This window comes from Rhinolophus sinicus, linkage group LG01, assembly GCF_036562045.2.
Source record: "Rhinolophus sinicus isolate RSC01 linkage group LG01, ASM3656204v1, whole genome shotgun sequence".
Lineage (NCBI taxonomy): Eukaryota > Metazoa > Chordata > Mammalia > Chiroptera > Rhinolophidae > Rhinolophus > Rhinolophus sinicus.
Window position 1 is genome coordinate 109,888,514 of NC_133751.1, and position 19,482 is coordinate 109,907,995.

At 40.5% G+C, this 19,482-nt stretch overlaps 1 protein-coding gene across 10 annotated transcripts in view; it reads right to left on the bottom strand.

Moving 5' to 3' along the window:
- WDR33 (WD repeat domain 33) overlaps nucleotides 1-19,482 on the bottom strand; it is a 123,738-nt gene that overhangs the window by 95,129 nt on the left and 9,127 nt on the right. For 4 of the 10 annotated variants that reach the window (XM_074334683.1, XM_074334690.1, XM_019717947.2 and 1 more), the window contains exon 1: nucleotides 7,530-7,712. The exons of 5 other annotated variants lie outside the window; for them this stretch is intronic. The gene's annotated coding sequence lies outside the window, so the exon portion shown is untranslated. Of the gene's footprint in view, nucleotides 1-3,647; nucleotides 3,807-7,529; nucleotides 7,713-19,482 lie in introns of those variants that run through there. One more of the 10 variants, XM_074334665.1, reaches the window with a different exon arrangement.

A 19,482-nucleotide genomic window follows, 5' to 3' on the forward strand; every position in this document is an offset into this window, starting at 1 on the left:
CTCATATTCATATTTATACCCATAGACAATAATCCACATTCTTTGTTGGGAAAAATCAATTGCTTAACCAATTGTTAACTGCATTAAATACATATATATGTGTGTGTGTATTTATATATTCATGGCTTTCTTAATATAGGACACCAAAAGCACCATGAACAAAAGGAAAACACAGATAAATGACATCATCAAAATTAGACTTTTGTGCTTTAATAACTATCAAAAAATTGAAAAGACAACCCACAGAATGAGAGAAACTTTCTGCAAATCCTATATCTGATAAGCAGCACTTAGAATATATAAAGAACTCTTACAACTCAATAATAAAAACACAACCCAATTTTTTAAATGCACAAAGTTATCTGAATAGTTATTTTTCCAAATGACCATTAAGCACATGAAAAGATGCTCCATGTCATTAGAAAAATGCAAATCAAACCACAGTGAGGTCACACTTCATATCCACTAGAGTGGCTATAATCAAAAAGAGGAACATAAGTGTTGGTGAGAATGTGGAGAAACTGGAACCCTCAAATACTACTGGTAGGAATATAAAATGGTACACCCTCTTGGGAAAAGAGGTGGAATTTCCTTAAGTCCTAAACACAGAATTACCATAATACCCAGCAATTCCACTCCTAGGTATACCCCCCAAGAGAAGTGAACACATTACGGACACAGGAAAACTTGTACACAAATGCTGAGAGCAGCATTATTCATAATAACCAAAAAGTGAAAACAACCCAAATATTTACTTACCAGATTACCGGTTTATTATAAAATGATATAGTTCAGGAACAGCCAGATGGAAGAGATGCATAGGGCAAAGTATATGGAAAGGAGCTCAGAGGTTCCATATTCTCTGAGCTCACTACTCTCCCAAAACTCGACAGTCACCAACCTGTAAGCTCTCTGAACCTTGTCTTTTTGGTTTTTATGGCGGCTTCATTACATTGGCAATTGATCCAACCTCCATTCCCTCCCCCTCCAGAGGTCCAGGGGATGGGACTGAAAATTGCAACCCCCTAATCACAGGGCTGGTTTCCCTGGCTACCAGCCCCCATCCTTAGGTGCTTTCCAAACATAACATAAGCTCAAGGATGGTTGCAAGGAGTTTATTATGAATTATCAAGATACCTTTATTACTCTAATCACTTAGGAAATGCCAAGGGTTTCAGGAAATCTGTGCCAGGAACAGGACGAAGACCAAATACATATTTCTTATTACAAACCACATTATCACAGGGTGGGGGGAAGGTTCTAAATTAAGATGAAATGATTTCTTGAATATACTGTTAGGTGGGAAAAAAACAAGGGTCACACACACACACACACACACACACACACACACAGGACTACATCAAACTTAAAACCTGTGCAGAAAAGGAAATAATGTAGTAAAAAGGCAACCTATAGAATGGAACAAAATATTTGCAAATCATTTATCTGGTAAGAGGTTAATATCCAGAATATATAAAGAACTCCTACAACTCAACAACAACAACAAAATCAAATAACCAACTAAATTTGGGCAAAAAACTTGAGTAGACATTTCTCCAAAGACCTACAAATGGCCAACAAGCACATGAAAAGATACTCAACATCCTTAAACATCACAGAATTGCTAATTGAAGCTACAGTGAGGTATCACCTCACACCTATTACAATAGCTATCAAAAAACAGAAAATAACAAGTGTTGGCAAGGATGTGGAGAAATTGGAACCCTTTGCATTGTTAGCAGAATTGTAAAATGGTGCAACCACTATAAAAAACAGGATGGAGATTTCTCAAAAACTTAAAAACAAAATTACCATACGATCCATTAATTCCAATTCTGAGTACACATCCAAAAAAATTAAAAGCAGGGTTGCAAAAATAGATATCTGCACAGCTATGTTCATAGCAGCTCTGTTTACAATAGCCAAAAGGTAGAAGCAACGCAGCTATCCATCCATGGATGACTGGGTAAACAAAATGTGGTACATACATACAATGAAATATTATTCAAATGTAAAAAGGAAGGAAATCCCGTCACATACTATAACACAGATGAACCCTGGCTTATACATGATATAAGCCAGTCACAAAAAAACAAATACTGCATGATTCGAATCAGACATGGTATCTAAAGCAGTCAAACTCGCAGAAACACAGAATGGTGATTGCCAGGGCCGGGGGAAGGGAGAAATGGGAGTTGTTCAATGGGTATAAGAGATTCAGTATTGCAAGATGAGAAAAGTTCTCTCAGATCTGTGGCACAACAATGTGAATATACTTAACACTATTGAACTGTACTCTTAAAAATGCTTAAGATGGTAAAATTTTTTTACTGCAATAAAAAAGGTCAGAAGTTTTTACAGTATATCACTTTTGTAAGAAGGGAAAATAAAAATATATACACCGGGTTATTAAGAATGGGAGCGGAGCGCTTAGAGACAAAGTTAAGACTTAAGTGCTCTTTCGACATAGTATTAAATTTTAAACAATGTAAATACTTAACATTAAAAAATTAGATCAAGAATTTAAAAAACACAAAAAATGAACACAAAATCAAACTTGGTAAACAAAATTAATCAAATTGATTAAAAATAGACAAGAGTGTTATTCTAAGTAACTTTTAAGCACAGTTCTCTAAGCACCCAAATCTTGATTTATGAATATCATTTTCCATCAACAGAAAGCAGGGCTCTTTGGAGAAATAGAAAAATATAAAAAAACTAGAAAAGAAAATACAAAAAGGACCCGGGTTTTGCTTTGTCAAAAACCAAGAAAACATCCAAAGATTAATCAGAGCTCAGTCAAAAAGGACATGAACCAGCTCAAAGAGGGGTTCACAATGGCCAAATTTGGGACAACTTAAGCATCAAAAACAATATGAGTATAGTTGACTAATATACTATAAACGATTAACATATTGAGTATGTAGTAACATTCCAAAACATGAAAAAACAAAACTAGTGGCCTATACTCTTTAAATATTTTAGTCATTAAAAAAAAAGTCGACGAACCGATTCTGATTCAAAGACTAGAGATACAACACTTAAATACAATATTCAATTCTAGACTGATCCTGGATTACAGAAAAAATGGATCATCACTGGAAGTAGACATTCTGTCCTTCCTAGTGTAATGTAATGTAAATGCATTATGAAGTACACGTATTAACTATTTTTGCCAAAATTATTTGACCCAAATTTAATCAAACCTCTCTGGATCTAACTTCCAATTTGTAGGAAATAGAAAAAACAAGTTAAATAATGTTTTAAGCATTCGATAAGAAAATTCCAAACCTGAAGCAGTCTTTTAAAAAGTCGATGCCAGAGACTTAATGCTAACTGCCTTAAGCATAACAATGGTATTGGGTTTTTATATGGTCTTAGGTGGGGCCTAGTTTGAAATGAAAAATTTATGAAGTGTAGGAAAATGATAGCATTTTAAAGAGATACATTCTGAGGTATTCAAGGGACAAACAGCATGATACCTGCAATTTAACTTCAATTGGTTGTTGTATAGAGAGAGCTAAGGTAAAATGGTTAAATGTCAGTATAAATCTAAATGGAAGGTAATGGGTGTTCATTGTATAATTCTTTCAACTTTTCTGGATGTTTGTAATTTCTCGGAACATTAAAAGATGAAAAAAAAATACCAGGGGCCGGCCCGGTGGCTCAGGCGGCTGGAGCTCCGTGCTCCTAACTCCGAAGGCTGCCGGTTCAATTCCCACATGGGCCAGTGGGCTCTCGAATCACAAGGTTGCAAGTTCAATTCCTCGAGTCCCGCAAGGGATGGTGGGCTCCACACCCTGCAACTAAGATTGAACACGGCACCTTGAGCTGAGCTGCGGCTGAGCTCCCAAATGGCTCAGTTGGTTGGAGCGCATCCTCTCAACCACAAGGTTGCCAGTGGGACTCCCACAAGGGATGGTGGGTTGAGCCCCCTGCAACTAACAACAGCAACTGGACCTAGAGCTGAGCTATGCCCTCCACAACTAAGATTGAAAGGACACCAACCTGACTTGGAAAAAAGTCCTGGAAGTACAAACTGTTCCCCAATAAAGTCCTGTTCCCTTCCCCAATAAAATCTTTAAAAACAAACAAATAAAAAACACCAGAATATCCCACGTACAAAAAAAGGAAAATTACTCCTTAAAAGTTATCAAAAAAAAAAGTTATCAGTACTAAGAGACAGTAAATAGAGCAGATACCTAAAGAATAGTTTTGCATTTATCATCCCACCCAAGAACTTGCTCAATGCACTTTAAGGCTTAGTAACAGGTACCATGGGACACAAAGTAACAGAAGACAGTCACACAGACCCTAGGTTAACCGGAGGGACCAGTTATAAATAAATGAAAAGTCACTGATGACCTCATTAATGGGATGAGATTTAGCTGGATTTTGAGGAATGAACAGAATATGAATAGTGCGAAAGGAGGAGACATGCAGAGGTCACGAGTAAAGGCGAAGGAGCAGAAATAAACCAGGTCTATGAGGAGAAGTTTTGTAAAAAATATCCATTCATTCCTCAATTTTTATAACATGTAGGTTTTATGAATACAAAAATATAAAACTCTGTAGCATCTGCCTTCAAAGAGGGGATAAAGTAATGGAGAAAATACAATCAAAATACATTAAATAGAGATATACACTAAATGCTTTAATAGCACAGAGAAAGGAGTAATTAATTTACCAGAAGAATGAGATTGTAAGTTTTCAACAAAGATATTTGAGTTACTCTTTAAAAACTGAAAATGGACGGTGGACAAAATGGGTGAAAGGGCTCAAAACATACAAACTTCCACTTATAAAATAAGTAAGTCATGGGGATGTAACGTAGTATGGTGACTATAGTTAATACTGTGCTGCATATTTGAAAGTTGCTAAGAGAGTTGCTAGATCTTAAAAGTTCTCAGTTCACAAGAAAAATGTTCTAATTGTATGGTGACATGCTAACTATGCTTATTGTGGTGATCAATTTGCAGCATATACAAATACAATTATGCTGTACACCTGAAACATGTTTCATGTCAATTATACCTCAATTTTAAAAAAAACTGAAAATGACTTCGCCAATTAAATTCAAGTCACTGAAAGAAAAATGTCAAAATTTACTGAATGCTTACTATGTATGAGACACTTCAGTTCACTTTTAAGTATAATTAACATTTTTTATTTATAAGGAAACTGAAATTCAGAGAGTTTAATTAACTGACCCAGTATAAAAAAGCTAGTCATTGGTAAGTCTGGCATTCAAACTTCAGTCTATCTGCTGCTGAAACCCATGCCCTTTCCAATCTAGCTCTGGGAATTTATTAGCACTCAAATTATAAGGTACAGTATAAACGTTATGAAGTTAGTCACTCTACCAGAAAACACTAAAATGTTCAAGGGCCAGAAAGGATGAAGAGTAATGTGGATAAGATTTTCCAATATACTTAAAAGCTTCTGTGTCTGGGACTAGTGTGAATTCTTTGCAATAGGGAGAAATGTTAGCAAAGAAACTGTGTCCAATTAGAAAAGTTCTGAAGCTGTATCACTGCCAAAGACAAAAGACAAGATACTTTTAAGTATTAAAACTATGGTCAACTTATTTGTCACACAACACATTACTGCAAGTTTTTTCACTATTGGGGGAAAAAAGAACAATTAACCTCTCTTATAAAGAAAAATTTCAACACAAAATCCTGGAATACTGTTTGGGAGAAAACTAGGACAATTTGGAATCTTAAACAACAAATCTGGAATGTTTCAACAACTGGTAAGTACCTTACATCTAAAAATATACTTTGATAATGAAGATTTCTAATCTGCAGGTTCCAGCTAATTAATACTACTTTATCTAAAAATGCTCTTAAAGTCCTAATTTTTTCCTAAGCAACCTCAAAAGAATTATGTAAATACCTTCATAAGTAACTTTCACTAATATCTTTGTCACAGTATTTGTTGTAGTTATAAAGCTTTAGTGTAACCTTACCTTCTTATTTTGAAATATGAAACAGTTCAAACTTTGGCAATAATCAGATAACATGTTTTTCCCAAAATAATGTGAAAACTGTATGGACTTATTACTTAACAAAGAGAGTTCTGAATAAGCACTTTAAGTGGTTAGTAAAAAGGGTAATTAAAGGTCAAGTTTAAATTGTGATGGCAAAATCTGTCACTTTAATATTTTTCACCAACCAAACAATGCAAGCAATCAACTTCATAATAAGGATTTATGTATGTTTTCTTAAAGCATAGTGACGTAAGGCCAACTTTCTACCAAAATTATTCCACGAGTTCAGAAAGATAACTTTTCTTCAAATAAATAGGCTAAATAAGGAATTTCAAGCCTCAGCACCAAATCAAATCGATCCAGTATTTTTCACCTTCTTCTAGGTAAGGAGACCAATTAAAAAGTGCAAAAGTATGCTAATAAAAGATTGGTATTAAATATAATTAAGATTAGGAAAAGACAAATGCCACCCGGGGAACAATTAACATGTTTCCTTTTAACTAACCGTCTCCAAAAGTTTCGTGTGAATAAATCTACCAGTGCATCACTTTCACAGGCAAAAAATACAGCGTGCACTAGATCTCCAGACTGTACTTAAGAAGTCAACCCAGCTCTCCCAAGAAGTAGTCCTTTTAACACAGGGTTTTTTTGTTCATATTCTGATGTCTTTATCCGGAACAGTGAACTTTATCTTATCAAAGTAGAAATTACTTCAAAACATTCTTGACAGGCTTTTTACAGGTAACCCACACTTTTCTGATTTGATTTAAACAGATCCAATTACAGAATTCCCTATCGACCCGCTTCCTTCTTTCTCCGGAGGGGTCACTAACCACAAGGGTTACAACCAAGTATCAACGTTCATTTTTGTGTTTTTCTTTTAAGAATGCTTTCTAAGACTCTACATATCTAGTTGCCAGAAGTCAAATTAAAATCGGGGATGTGGAGGGAGTCATTAAAGGGATTCTTGTAGGCAGCATGATTTAAAACAAACAAAATAGGAATGTATTCCAAGGGAACAAGGTTTTTACCTGTCAAGCTGTACGTAAACTTATTCCTGTTACAAATACCGATTTCAAGCCACGATTTCGAAGCTAAACCTTCCGCTGTCTCACAGGTTTCGCATTAATTTCCCGCGACCCCTTAAACCAACCATTCAAAGCCACACTCCTTTCAACTCCCGGCCCTAACCCTTCCACTCCAGCCCCAAATCTCAGTTTAAAGCACTTCCCTCCTCCAAACTTCATGTCTTATCCGTGGCCTACTCTACCTACGTCTTCTTGTCGCCACCGGTCCCCCAGTCAAGGCCTTAGACCGACCATGCCTTCCTTTCCCGGTGTGCCTCAAGCCTCCAGCCCCCTGCCGTAGGGCTCCAACCTGCCGCAGAGAACCCTCCCGGCGTCGACCCTCCACGCTCTTCCACCCAGTTCCCAGGCGCCCCTCCAGGCCCGCAAAGCACGCAACGGCCGGGCTTGAAAATGGCGGAAAGAGCCGTAGCCGCTGCAGGCGGGCGGTCCCGTCCCGCCGCCGCACTCACCCTACGGCGCTGAGCAGAGCTCCTAATGAATGGCGAGCGAAGTGTTCGTCCTCACTGTCAGGAATGTCTCGTTTCGGCCTCCGCCCTCCGCCCCTCTCAACCTCGCTCCTCCAAAGGAGCAGCCGCCATCTCCTCCATGAGCCACAGAGCGCACGCCTTTCCGTCACCACGCACCGGCGTATGGTTCTACGTCACGCGCGCCCAAGCCGCCAGACTCCGTAGGACTCAACCTGCGCATGTGCATAGGTGAGGGGCCGGGCCTGGCCCGATCCCCACGCGGCCTAGCCGGGTTTCCTTTGTTCCCGCTGAGAAGAGGTCCGCTGTGCCTGGGGAGAAGGAATGAGGCGAGGACGCTTCACGGTATTGACTTTCTTCACACTGTGAACTAACCTTGATGCTCAAAAAACACCCCGTTTTCCAAAATTTGGATAAGAAATTTGTTCGGGGTCGCTGCGGCAATACCGTAGGTTATGTGGCCAAACTCTGCAGAGTCAAATTGTGAACAAGGCACTTGACCTTGCTATTTATTCGTCCGTGAAATAATGACACCTGCCTGACAGTATTTTGAGAACTTAAATGAAAGTACCTGAGTCAAGCACGCTGGGTTTACTCATTATGCTAAGGGAGTCATGCCTCTGGTTTATCTCCTTTCCTCGCTTAGAGTCAGGAGACCAAGAACTGAGCCCTGTGGTACAACCACTTTGGAAAAAACTGTTTCAGTATATTCAAAAGCTGTCCTCACCCTGCGACACAGAAATTCTACTCCAAGAGTAATACATCCACTAAAGGCTTGTACAAAAATGTTCACAGCAGCATTATTCAAAATAACCAAACAGGGATAATGTCAATCAGTAGTTGTACAGCTAAATAAATTGTGGTGTGGTTATAAACAACGTACATCTACACAGCAATAGGAAATAATTACTGATAAATACAACAAACGGTATGAACATCACAGGTATTGTAAAATCAGGTACAAAACAGGACATGCTGGATGATTCTACTTATATGAAGTTCAGAATACACCTTCAAAACAAGCAAGTTGTCTTCTAACTTTTGGAAAGTAATTTGGCAATATGAATCAAGAATCTTAAAAATGTTTGTTGCTTTTGACTCTAATCCTTCTAAAAATCGAAGAATAGCCTGAGAAATGTGAAAAAGATGCATGTACAAACCTGTCACTGAGGTACTATTGATGATAGAAAAAAAAAAAAATGGAAGCAACTTCAGGGTACAACGCTAGAGAATAGTTAAATAATAGCACATCATACAACAATACTACACAGACATCACAGAGTATACAGCACAAAGTTTTTATGGTGACATCAGAAATGCTTATAATCTAATTTCAGTGGGACATGAATACGAACAACTAAATATGTATATGTAATGAGAAATAGCTAAGGAAATAAAATCGTGGGTTTAAGGGTAACTGTTTTCTTCACATACATGTATTTTGCTTTTGTAATCACCAAGGGGGGAAAGAGTGTTTTGTGTGTGTGTGTGTGTGTGTGTGTGTGTGTCTGTGCATGTGTGTGTGTTTTAAGCAGTAACAGGTTACTGACATTGTATGTTATTATTAAATGCATCTCTATTTGTTACCAAATACAATATCCAATTTCTTTTTGCTTGCTTAACATCACTCATCACTTGGTGAATATTTCCATTTTTCTATTTGTTTGGACTAGACTTGGAAGCCACTGGGCATTATTAATAAATATTAGAACCATGCAGTTCTTGAGGTGTCAAGAGTTTAGTCTTCATTCCCTCAGCTCCAGGAAGGCAGGGACTACCATAAACTTGGAAACAACAAAGTTTTGAGAAAACAAGAATTTTACTCCAGGCTAATATTAAAAAACAAAATTCAACTGAGTGAATTTTAAAGATCTCATTAGCTTTACTCATTGATTCATGAATTGGGCAGCATCCAAGCTAGCAGACAAAAGGGAACTCCAAGGAGCTGTACAAAGTCAAAGGCTTATATAGGCAGAAGGGAGTGGAAACAAAAAGTTATACCAGGCACAAAAGCAGATTGGTTATGGCAAGGTTACTTTCCTTTAGGGGATGTCAGGAGTCTATCAGGCAGATTATCCAACTAGTGCCAATTGGCCAATCCCTGATTGACTGGTTTAAGATTCCACTTCTGGGAGGGCCAAAATTGTAATCAAGTCTTGATTTGGTGATATCGATTTGGGTTTAACATCAATGGGTTTAACATCAATGACTCCATTTGGGGCCTGTTACCTTGTTTTTAACATTAGGATGTGTGAGCGTGTATATACCCTAAAAGAATAAGATGGAGGTGGAAGTGGGCGGAGCATGGATGGATGGTGTGGAAGAACCCAGAACTCGGTCAACAAACCACTTACTCATGCAACAAACAGTTACCACCTTGCATTTCCTCTAATTTCTGGGCACAGAATAAACCAGATCTCAAGGAGGTCCTTGTAGTATGAGACAATTTCAGTTCCATGTGAAAAGTGTAGGATGGGATAGCAGAAACCCTGAAGGAAAGCCAGGATAGCAGGCTGGATTTTCATGAGGTGAAGGGGGCAGTGGGGTCAGGAAGGTGACCTAAAGGGTCCACTCTTAAGTTGGGTTCTAAAGGTAAGGTAGAAAATTGACAAGCAAGAAGTCCATTCCTAGATATAGCTACAAGTTGTAGTCAAGGCATTTAAGCACATTTCCTGATCCTGGAAAATTCTTAAAATATGTTGAATTGCAGGGTACATATAATCATAGGCACCTATCAGAATCATTATGTGTCATAAAAGTTTTGTACTATATACACCTATCAAAATCAATCTAATCATAAGACATTCACACCTCTAATCTCATGGTCCTGCTGGGAAATATATTTAAATTGATTTTTTAAGTTGATTAGGAGATACACTACTAACAGCCATATTCTATATTCTATAGAATTCTATACTAGTGATCATTGTCTTAAAAAGAAAGTTATTGGGGCCAGCCCGGTGGCTCAGGTGGTTAGAGCTCCATGCTCCTAACTCTGAAGGCTGCTGGTTCGATTCCCACATGGGCCAGTGGGCTCCCAACCACAAGGTTGCCAGTTCAATTCCTCGAGTCCCGCAAAGGATGGTGGGCTCCGCCCCCTGCAACTAATATTGAACACGGCACCTTGAACTGAGCTGCCACTGAGCTCCCGGATGGCTCAGTTGGTTGGAGCACATCCTATCAACCACAAGGTTGCCAGTTCGACTCCCACAAGGGATGGTGGGCTGCGCCCCCTGCAACTAGCAACAGCAACTGGACCTGGACCTGAGCTGTGCCCTCCACAACTAAGACTGAAAGCACAACAACTTGAAGCTGAACAGCACCCTCCACAACTAAGATTGAAAAGACAACTTGACTTGGAAAAAAGTCCTGGAAGTACACACTGTTCCCCAATAAAGTCCTGTTCCCCTTCCCCAATTAAAAAAAAAAAGTTATTAAAAAAGGTGGCATGGAACTATTACAGATTAATTTATAGATAAGTGACTTAAAAGACACATGAGCCAAAAACAATATGTAGTCCTTGTTTGGATTCTGACTCAAATTGATGAAAGGGAGAGAGGGAGAGAGAGAGAAGAAGAGAAAATAAATGACATTTTTGAGAAAATGGAAACACTTAAGCCTGGGCTGGGTAGATACTATTTTTTCATTTTTATTTTTGGTATTACCTCTTATCACTTTTTTAAAAATAACTTTTTAATTTTCAACTACAGTTGACATACAATATTATATTAATTTCAGGTGTACAACATAGTGATCACACATTTACATAACTTACAAAGTGATCACCCCAATAAATCTAGTACCCATCTGACACCATACATAGTTATTACAATATTATTGACTATATTTCTTACGCTGTAGTTACATCCCCATGATTATTTTGTAACTACCAATTTGTACTTCTTAATCCTTTCCCCTTTTTCCTCACTTTGAATATTTCATGCCAATCCCTTCTGGCCTGCAAAGTTTCTGTTGATAAATCAGCTATCTTATGGGAACTCCCTTGTAAGAAACTAGTTGCCTTTCTCTTGCTTTTAGGATTGCCTCTTTGTCTTTAATTTTAATTATAATGTGTCTTGGTGTGAGCCTGTTTGGGTTCACCTTGTTTGGGACTCTCTGAACTTCCTGGGCTTATATGTCAATTTTATTCACCACGCTAGGGAAGTTTTCCATCATTATTTCTTCAAATAGGTTTTCAAATCCTTGCTCTCTCTCTTCTTCTGGTACCCCAATGATGCAAATGTTGGTACACTTGATGTTGTTCCAGAGGCCCCTTAAACTATACCCATTTTTTTAATTCTTTTTTCTTTTTGCTGTTCTGATTGGGTGTTTCCTGCTACATTAACTTCTAAATTGCTGATTTGATCCTCTGCTTCATCTTAATCTACTCTTGATTCCCTCTAATGTATTTTTCATTTCCATTATTGTATTCTTCACTTCTGACTGGTTCTTTTATATTTTCTATCCCCATTTTGATGTTTCCTATCTCTTTGTTGAAGTTCTCACTGAGATCATTGAGCATCCTTATAACCAGTGTTTTAAACTTTACATCTGGTAGGTTGCTTGTCTCCATTTTGTTTAGTTTTTATTCAGGAGCTTTGTTCTATTCTTTCACTTGGGACATGTTTCTTTGTCTTCCAAGTTGTGCTGCCTCCCTGTGTTTGTTTTTGTTTTAGGTAGGGCTGCTGTGTCTCCCAGTCTTAGTAAAGTGGTATTATCTAGTAGGTGTCCTGTGGTGCCTGTGGTGCACTTTTCCAGTCACTTGAGCCAGGTTCTGCAGATGTGGCCCTTGTGTGTGCTGTGTGTGCCCTTCTGTTGTAGTTGAGCCTTAGTTCCTGTTTGCATGTCAATGGGAGGGATTGACCCTTAGGCCGATTGGTTGTAAGGATGGCCGTGACAACAGTGGAAGAGTTGTGCAGGAGTTGACCCTATGGAACAGGATCCGCTTTAGCAAGACTCTGGTGCCTGCCCAGTGTGCCCTTTGGGTGTGTTGTCAGTGGAGGCAGCCAAGATGGCCATCAGGCAATCCAGTCCCAGGGCCACCTGGGAGGGGCCCTGCTGCAGGCCAAGTTTAGCTGCAGCCTGTTCCTTGCCCGGTGCCACCTGGCATGAGCCACAGGGCAATCCACAGATAGCCACTGCCCACGCTGGGCTTGGAGGTGCCTCGAGAGGCCAAGCCACAAACTGAGACTACCTGTTGCTAGTGCCAGGCTTGGGGCTGCTCAGCAAGAGGTAGAGGGCACGCTGAGACCAGATGCTGCTTGTGTGGGGTTTGTGAACCTTTGAGAGGTTTTAAGAAAGTCCTCAGCATGACCCAAGACAAGCCATTGGCAGCAGCTTGGGTGGAGTCTTAGGTAATCACGGGGGGCGGGGGGGTGAACAGTGTTAGCCAGGTTGATGGAGACTCATGGAGGCCACACTGGGTGGGGGTAGGACTCAACAAAGAAATAATGGATTCTGCCAGCACTTCTCTTTGAGAAAGCTGCCCTTTTACACTAGCCCTGAAGCCAGACAATAAAGTTCCCCTCCTCATGTCCCTGGCATCTATTTTGTTTGTTTGTTTGTTTGTTTGTTTGTTTTTTAAAGTTTATTGGGGTGACAACTGTTAGCAAAGTTACATAAATTTCAGGTGTACAATTCTGTAATACATCATCTATATATCACATTGTGTGTTCACCACCCAGAGTCACTTCTCCTTCCATCACCATATATTAGACCCCATTAACCCTCTTCTAGAGCCCCCCCGCTCCCCCCTTATCCTCTGATACCCACTAAACTATTCTCTATGTCTACCAGTTTTTGTTTCTTCGTTTGTCTTGTTCTTTTGTTGTTTTCAGTTTTATATACTACATATCAGTGAAATGATATGGTTCTCTACTTTTTCTGTCTGACTTATTTCACTTAGCATTATAATTTCAAGATCCATCCATGTTGTCACAAATGGTACTATTTCATCTTTGATATGGCCAGAGTATCATGTATTGAAGGACATTTTACTTGTTTCCATGTCTTGGACACTGAAAATAAAGCTGCAATGAACATTGGAGCACATATGTCCTTATGGAAAAATGTTTTAATATTTTTTTGGTAGATACCCAGGAGAGGGATTGCTAGGTCATGTGATAATTCTATTCTTAATTTTTTGAGGAACCTCCAAACTGCCTTCCATAGCGGCTGCACCAATCTGCATTCCCACCAACCGTGTATGAGGGTTCCTTTTTCTCCACAGCCTCTCCAACACTTGTTACTATTTGTCTTGTTGATGATAGCCATTCTAACTGGGGTGAGGTGCTATCTCATTGTGGTTTTTATTTGCATTTCTTATTGTGGTTTTTATTTGATTAATGATGTCGAACATTTTTTCATATGCTGTTTGTCCTCTTTGGAGAAATGTCTTTTCAGGTCCTCTGTATTAAAAAGATTATACATCACGACCAAATGAGGTTCATCCCAGGGTCACAGGATGGTTCAACGTATGCAAATCCATCAATGTGATAGATCACATAAACAAAATAAAGGACAAAAATCATCTGATTATATCAATAGGTGCAGAAAAAACATTTGACAAGATACAACATCCATTTATGATTAAAACACATAATAAAATAGGTATAGAAGGAAAATACCTTAACATAATAAAGGCCATATATGACAGACCCTCAGATAATATCATAATTAATGGTGAAAAACTGAAGCCCTTTGCTCTACGTTCAGAAAAATGGTAAGGCTGTCCCCTATCACCTTTGCTTTTCAACGTAGTATTGGAAGTCCAGACAGAGCAATCAGGCAAGATAAATAAATAAAAGGCATCCAAATTGGGAATGGAGAAGTTAAATGGTCAGTTTTTGCAGATGACATGATGCTACAAATACAAACCCCTAAAGACTCCACCAAAAAGGAGGGAGATGTGTATCATTATGGCCTATCTCACGAAACAAGAAAAATCCCAGATAAATAACCTCATGTTACACCTTAAATAACTAGAAAAAGATCAAATGAAACCCAAAGTCAGCAGAAGGAATGAAATAATAAAAATCAGAGCAGAACTAAATTAAATAGAGAACAAAAAGACAATAGAAAAAATTAATGCCACAAAGAGCTGGTTCTTTGAAAAGGTTAATAAAATTGACAAACCCTTAACTAGACTCACTAAGATAAAAAGAGAAAAGACACAAATAAACAAAATCAGAAATGAAAGAGGGGAAGTTATCACGGATGCCACAGAAACGCAAAGGATCATCCAGTAATACTATGAATGACTATGTGCCACCAAATTCAATAACCTAGAAGAAATGGACAAGTTCGTAGAAACATATAGCCTTCCAAGGCTGAACCATGAAGAACTGGAAAATCTAAACAGACCGATCACCAGTAAGGACATTGAATCAGTCATCCAAAACCTTCCCAAAAGCAAAAGTCTGGGACCAGATGACTTCACTGGTGAATTCTACCAAACATTCAAAGAGGATCTAATACCTGTCTTACTCAAACTCTTCCAAAACATTTAAGAGGACAATACACCCTAACTCATTCTATGAGGCCAACATTACCCTGATACCAAAACCTGGTAAGGATAACACAAAAAAAGAAAACTACAAACCAATATCTCTGATGAATACAGATGTAAAAAAAATCCTAAACAAAAATCTAGCAATGTTGGCAACCACCATCACAGCCCATCCTGCATCCAGGGCTCGCTGCCCTTCGCTGGAACTAGTTGGGCTGTGAGTCTGGGGCTGCAGGCCAGTTCTCAGAACTGCAAATATTCTGTTCTTTTGATCTGACACTGCTATTGTTCTGCTCCTACCACTGGGAGGGTGGGGTGGGGCGAGCTCTGGGAGAGGGAGGAGGGGTTGGCTAGGCTCTGCACCTAAGCTTTCTGACCTCTGCTTGGCAATGAGGGCTTAAACATCTGTTTTCACCCTTCTTCCCTCAGTCTTTGCTACAGGGTCTGTGCCGTGAGCATTGGGTTCAGCAATATTATATGCTGATCCCTTAGGTGGGACTGTGGGCCATAGGAGCGATAGCAGTTAGAATTCTTCCCTCTCCTGTGGCTGCGGTAGCTATGGAATGCAGGGAGTTCAGAGCTCTGAGCTCTGGTCTGCTCCTATGCCCACATGTGCAGCCTGTCTCCACACCTCCCCCTTTTCTCCTCCTCCGCTTGCCCAATTTGCCCTCCTTTAGATGATTTCAGTTGCACATCTCTTAGTCTTTCCTGTCTGCTGTGCAGGGAGTCCTTTGTGGAATTATAGTTGTTCAACTTGTTGTAAATTCCAGGGGAGATTTCAAGAGATTCACCTCACACCGCCATTTGTATCCCTGAAAACTTTTGAGCTGCTGTCCCAGTGATGGAGCTCAGAGAGACAGAGTCTGTCAGCAAATCCATATGTGGGCCCTTTATGAGGAGCACTTGGACCTACAAGTGCCCTTGTTTCACTCAGCCACAATCTCTGCTGTTTTTCAGAAGTTGTAGGGACTTTTCAGCACTGAAACCCTGGGTTGCAGAGTCTGATGTGGGGCTGAAACCCCTTGCTCCTCCATGGGGGACCTCAGTACTGAGACATGACTCCTGATTTTTTTAAAATTATTTTTTCACATTTTTTAATTAAAATACAGCTAACATATACTATTATACTAGTTTCAGGTGTACATCATAGTTATTCAACAGTTCTCACCTAGTTCCATATACTGTTATTACCACATTATTGATTTTATTCCCTATACTAAAGGAGTGATCACCATGATAAGTCCAGCAACCATCTGACACTGTATCACGCTATCACAATATTATTGATCTTCCCCCTCCTTTTTTAAATTTTCAATTAAAGATCACATTCAATATTATCATCTATTAGTTTCAAGTGTACAGCATAGTGGTTAGACCTTTATATAATTTAGGAAGTGATCCCCCTGACTAGTACAAACCTGTCACTATACATACTTTTTACCATATTATTGATTATATTCCCTATACTTTACATCCCCATAACTATTTTGTAATTTCCAATTTGTATTTCTTAATGCCTTCACCTTTTTCATTCTGCCCCCCAACCCCATTTCCATCTATCACCCTGACAGATTTAATACCTATCTGGCACCACACAGTTACCACAACATCATTGACTGTATTCCTTTTGCTATAGCCTACGCTACCATGACTACTGTGTAACAACCAATATGTACTTAATGCCTTCACCTTTTCACCCATCCCTAACCCCTCCCATCTTAAAGAAGTCCCTCTAAGATTCCTTGTAAAAGATAACTCCTTTCCCTTTTTCTTGTCTAAGAAGCTCTTTATCCTTAATTCTAAATGATAGCTTTGCTGGGTAATCTTGGTTGTAGGTCCTTGCTTTTCACCACTTTGAATATTTCCTACTAACCCCTCTGGCCTGCAAAGTTCCTGTTCAGAAATCAGCTGACATTCTTATGGCGACTCCCTTGTAGGTAACTAACTGCTTTTCTCTTGCTGCTTTTAAGATTCTCTCTTTATCTTTAACCTTTGGCATTTTAATTATGATGTGTCTTGTTGTGGGCCTCTTTGGGTTCATCTTATTTGGGACTCTGTACTTCCTGGGCTTGTTTGTCTATTTTCCTCACCAAGTTAGGAAAGTTTTCTGTCATTATTTCTTCAAATAAGTTTTCAATTCCTTGCGCTCTCTCTTCTCATTCTGGTACCCCTATAATGCGAAAGTTGGTACACTCAATGTTTTCCCAGAGGCCCCTTAAACTCTCCTTAGTCTTTTGGATTCTTTTTTCTTTCTGCTGTTCTGGTTGGGTGTTTTCTGCTACCTTATCTTCTATGTCACTGGTTGGATTCTCTGCTTCATCTAATTTACTATTGATTCCCTGTAATACATTCTTCATTTCCATTATTGTATCTTTTATTTCTAACTGGTTCTTTTTTGTTTCACATCTCCATTTTTATGTTTCCTATCACCTTGTTGAAGTTCTCCCTGAGTTCATTGAGCATCCTTATAATCAGTGTTTTGAACTCTGCATCTGGTAGATTGCTTGTCTCCATTTTATTTAATTCTTTTTCTGGAGATTTGTTCCGTTCTTTCATTTGGGACATGTTTTTTTTAATCTTCCCATTTTGGCTGCCTCCCTGTGTTTGTTTCTATGTATTAGGTAGGGCTGCTATGTCTTCCAGTCTTAGTAGAGTGGCCTTATGTAGTAAGTGTGCTGTGGGGTTCAGTGGCTCAGTCTTTCTGGTCACCTGAGCCACGCACCCAGGTGTCTCCCTTGTGTGGATTGTGTGTGCCTTCCTCTTGTAGTTGAGCCTTGGTTGTAGTTGAGCTCAATGGGAGGGGCTGACCCTCGGACTCACTGTTTGTGAGGACTGGCCTTGACTACAGTGGATGAGTTGTTGTGCAGGAGCTGACCCTATGGAGCAGGATCTGCCTCAGCAGGACTCTGGTGCCTGCCCAGTCCGCCCTTTGCGTGTGTCATACTTGGAGATGGCTAGGTGATGCTCCAGCTCGTTTTTGAAACTGGCACTGGGGGCGCCAGCCCCAGGATCACCTTGGAGGGATCTCTGTAGGTCTGCTTCAGCCACAGCCCGTGTCCCACCTGGGGCCACCCAGTGGGAGCCAGACAGAAATCCGCAGATGGCTGCCACCCATGCTGTGCTTGGAAGTGCCTTGAGAGGCCAAGCCGCAAACCAAGGCCAGCTGCTGCTAATGCTGGCTTAGGGCTGCTCCGCCAGAGGTACAGGACATGCTCAAGCCAGATGCTGCTTGTCTAGGTTCTGCGAATCTTTGAGAGACCCTAGGAAAGTCTGGAGCTTGAGCCAAGTGTCATGCAGGGACTCACCTCCCGCTCCCTGCACAAGAACGCAGGACATGGTGAGGCCAAAAAGGAACACCCACGGAGCCACAGATAGGGGAGTCATACCACTGTATTCTCGCTGGCGGCTGGGTTGGAGACACAGGAAGCAGGATCCACCAGTACCCCAACAAGGGGTCTTCCTGCATCCGTCTTGCTGGCAGCTGTGCAAGACACAGGAAATAGTAGCCACATGATCCACCACCTGCCGTCCGCTTTTCTGCCTGCCAACTAACCAACCAATGCAGCCACGGCAGTTACATCAGTGGCAATTGGCTAACTGGTTACAGGTGATGGCCAACCAGTCATAGCTGATGGCCATCTACTACCTGAGCCAGCACCTTTCCACGTGAGGCCGAGAGCCTGGAAACTGCTCTCTGGGACTCTGTCCACACACCAATGCAGGTGGTCCACATGAAAAAGCTACTGGAAATGGCCTGGGTTTGCCTAAAAGTAGGATTGGGTAGGGTCTTGAATTGCTTAGGGTGTGGGGAACTAATAGCAGAGACTCAGATATGGCGGCCGCCTGTGTTTGCAGGCTGGGAAGCGGGAGGGCTCAACAAAGAATGACCTGTGCCAGCTCCCCCATCCAGGAAAAAGCCGCCTCTCCAGTCCCAGTCCCATGCCAGGAGACTCAGTTCCCCACCATAAGTCCCTCCCGCCTTTCCAGTTGCTGCCCCAGCGCTGGAGCTCAGAGCAAGTGATTTTGTTGGTGGGTAAGCTGTGCACTGTCCCTTTAAGAGGAGCACCTGTGAGTGCAGCCACACTCAGTCTTACTCAGTCACAATGTCCTCTGGTTTTCACAACCAAAAATTATGGGGACTTCTGTCACGCAGGGTGTCATGTGTGGCCTCTAGTCCCGCTCCCCACACAAGAAAGCAGGATATGGTGAGACCAAAAAGGAGCACCCACGGAGCCATAGGTAGGGGAGTCATACCACTATGGTCTCACTGGCGGCTGGGTTGGAGACACAGGAAGCAGGAGCCACACAATCCGCAACCCGCCGTCCACTTGTCTCTGCCAACCAACCTCACATGTTAACTGCAATCTGCCTGTCTGCAATCCATAACCCACACTACGCCATGCCACGCCACTACACCACCACTACACCACT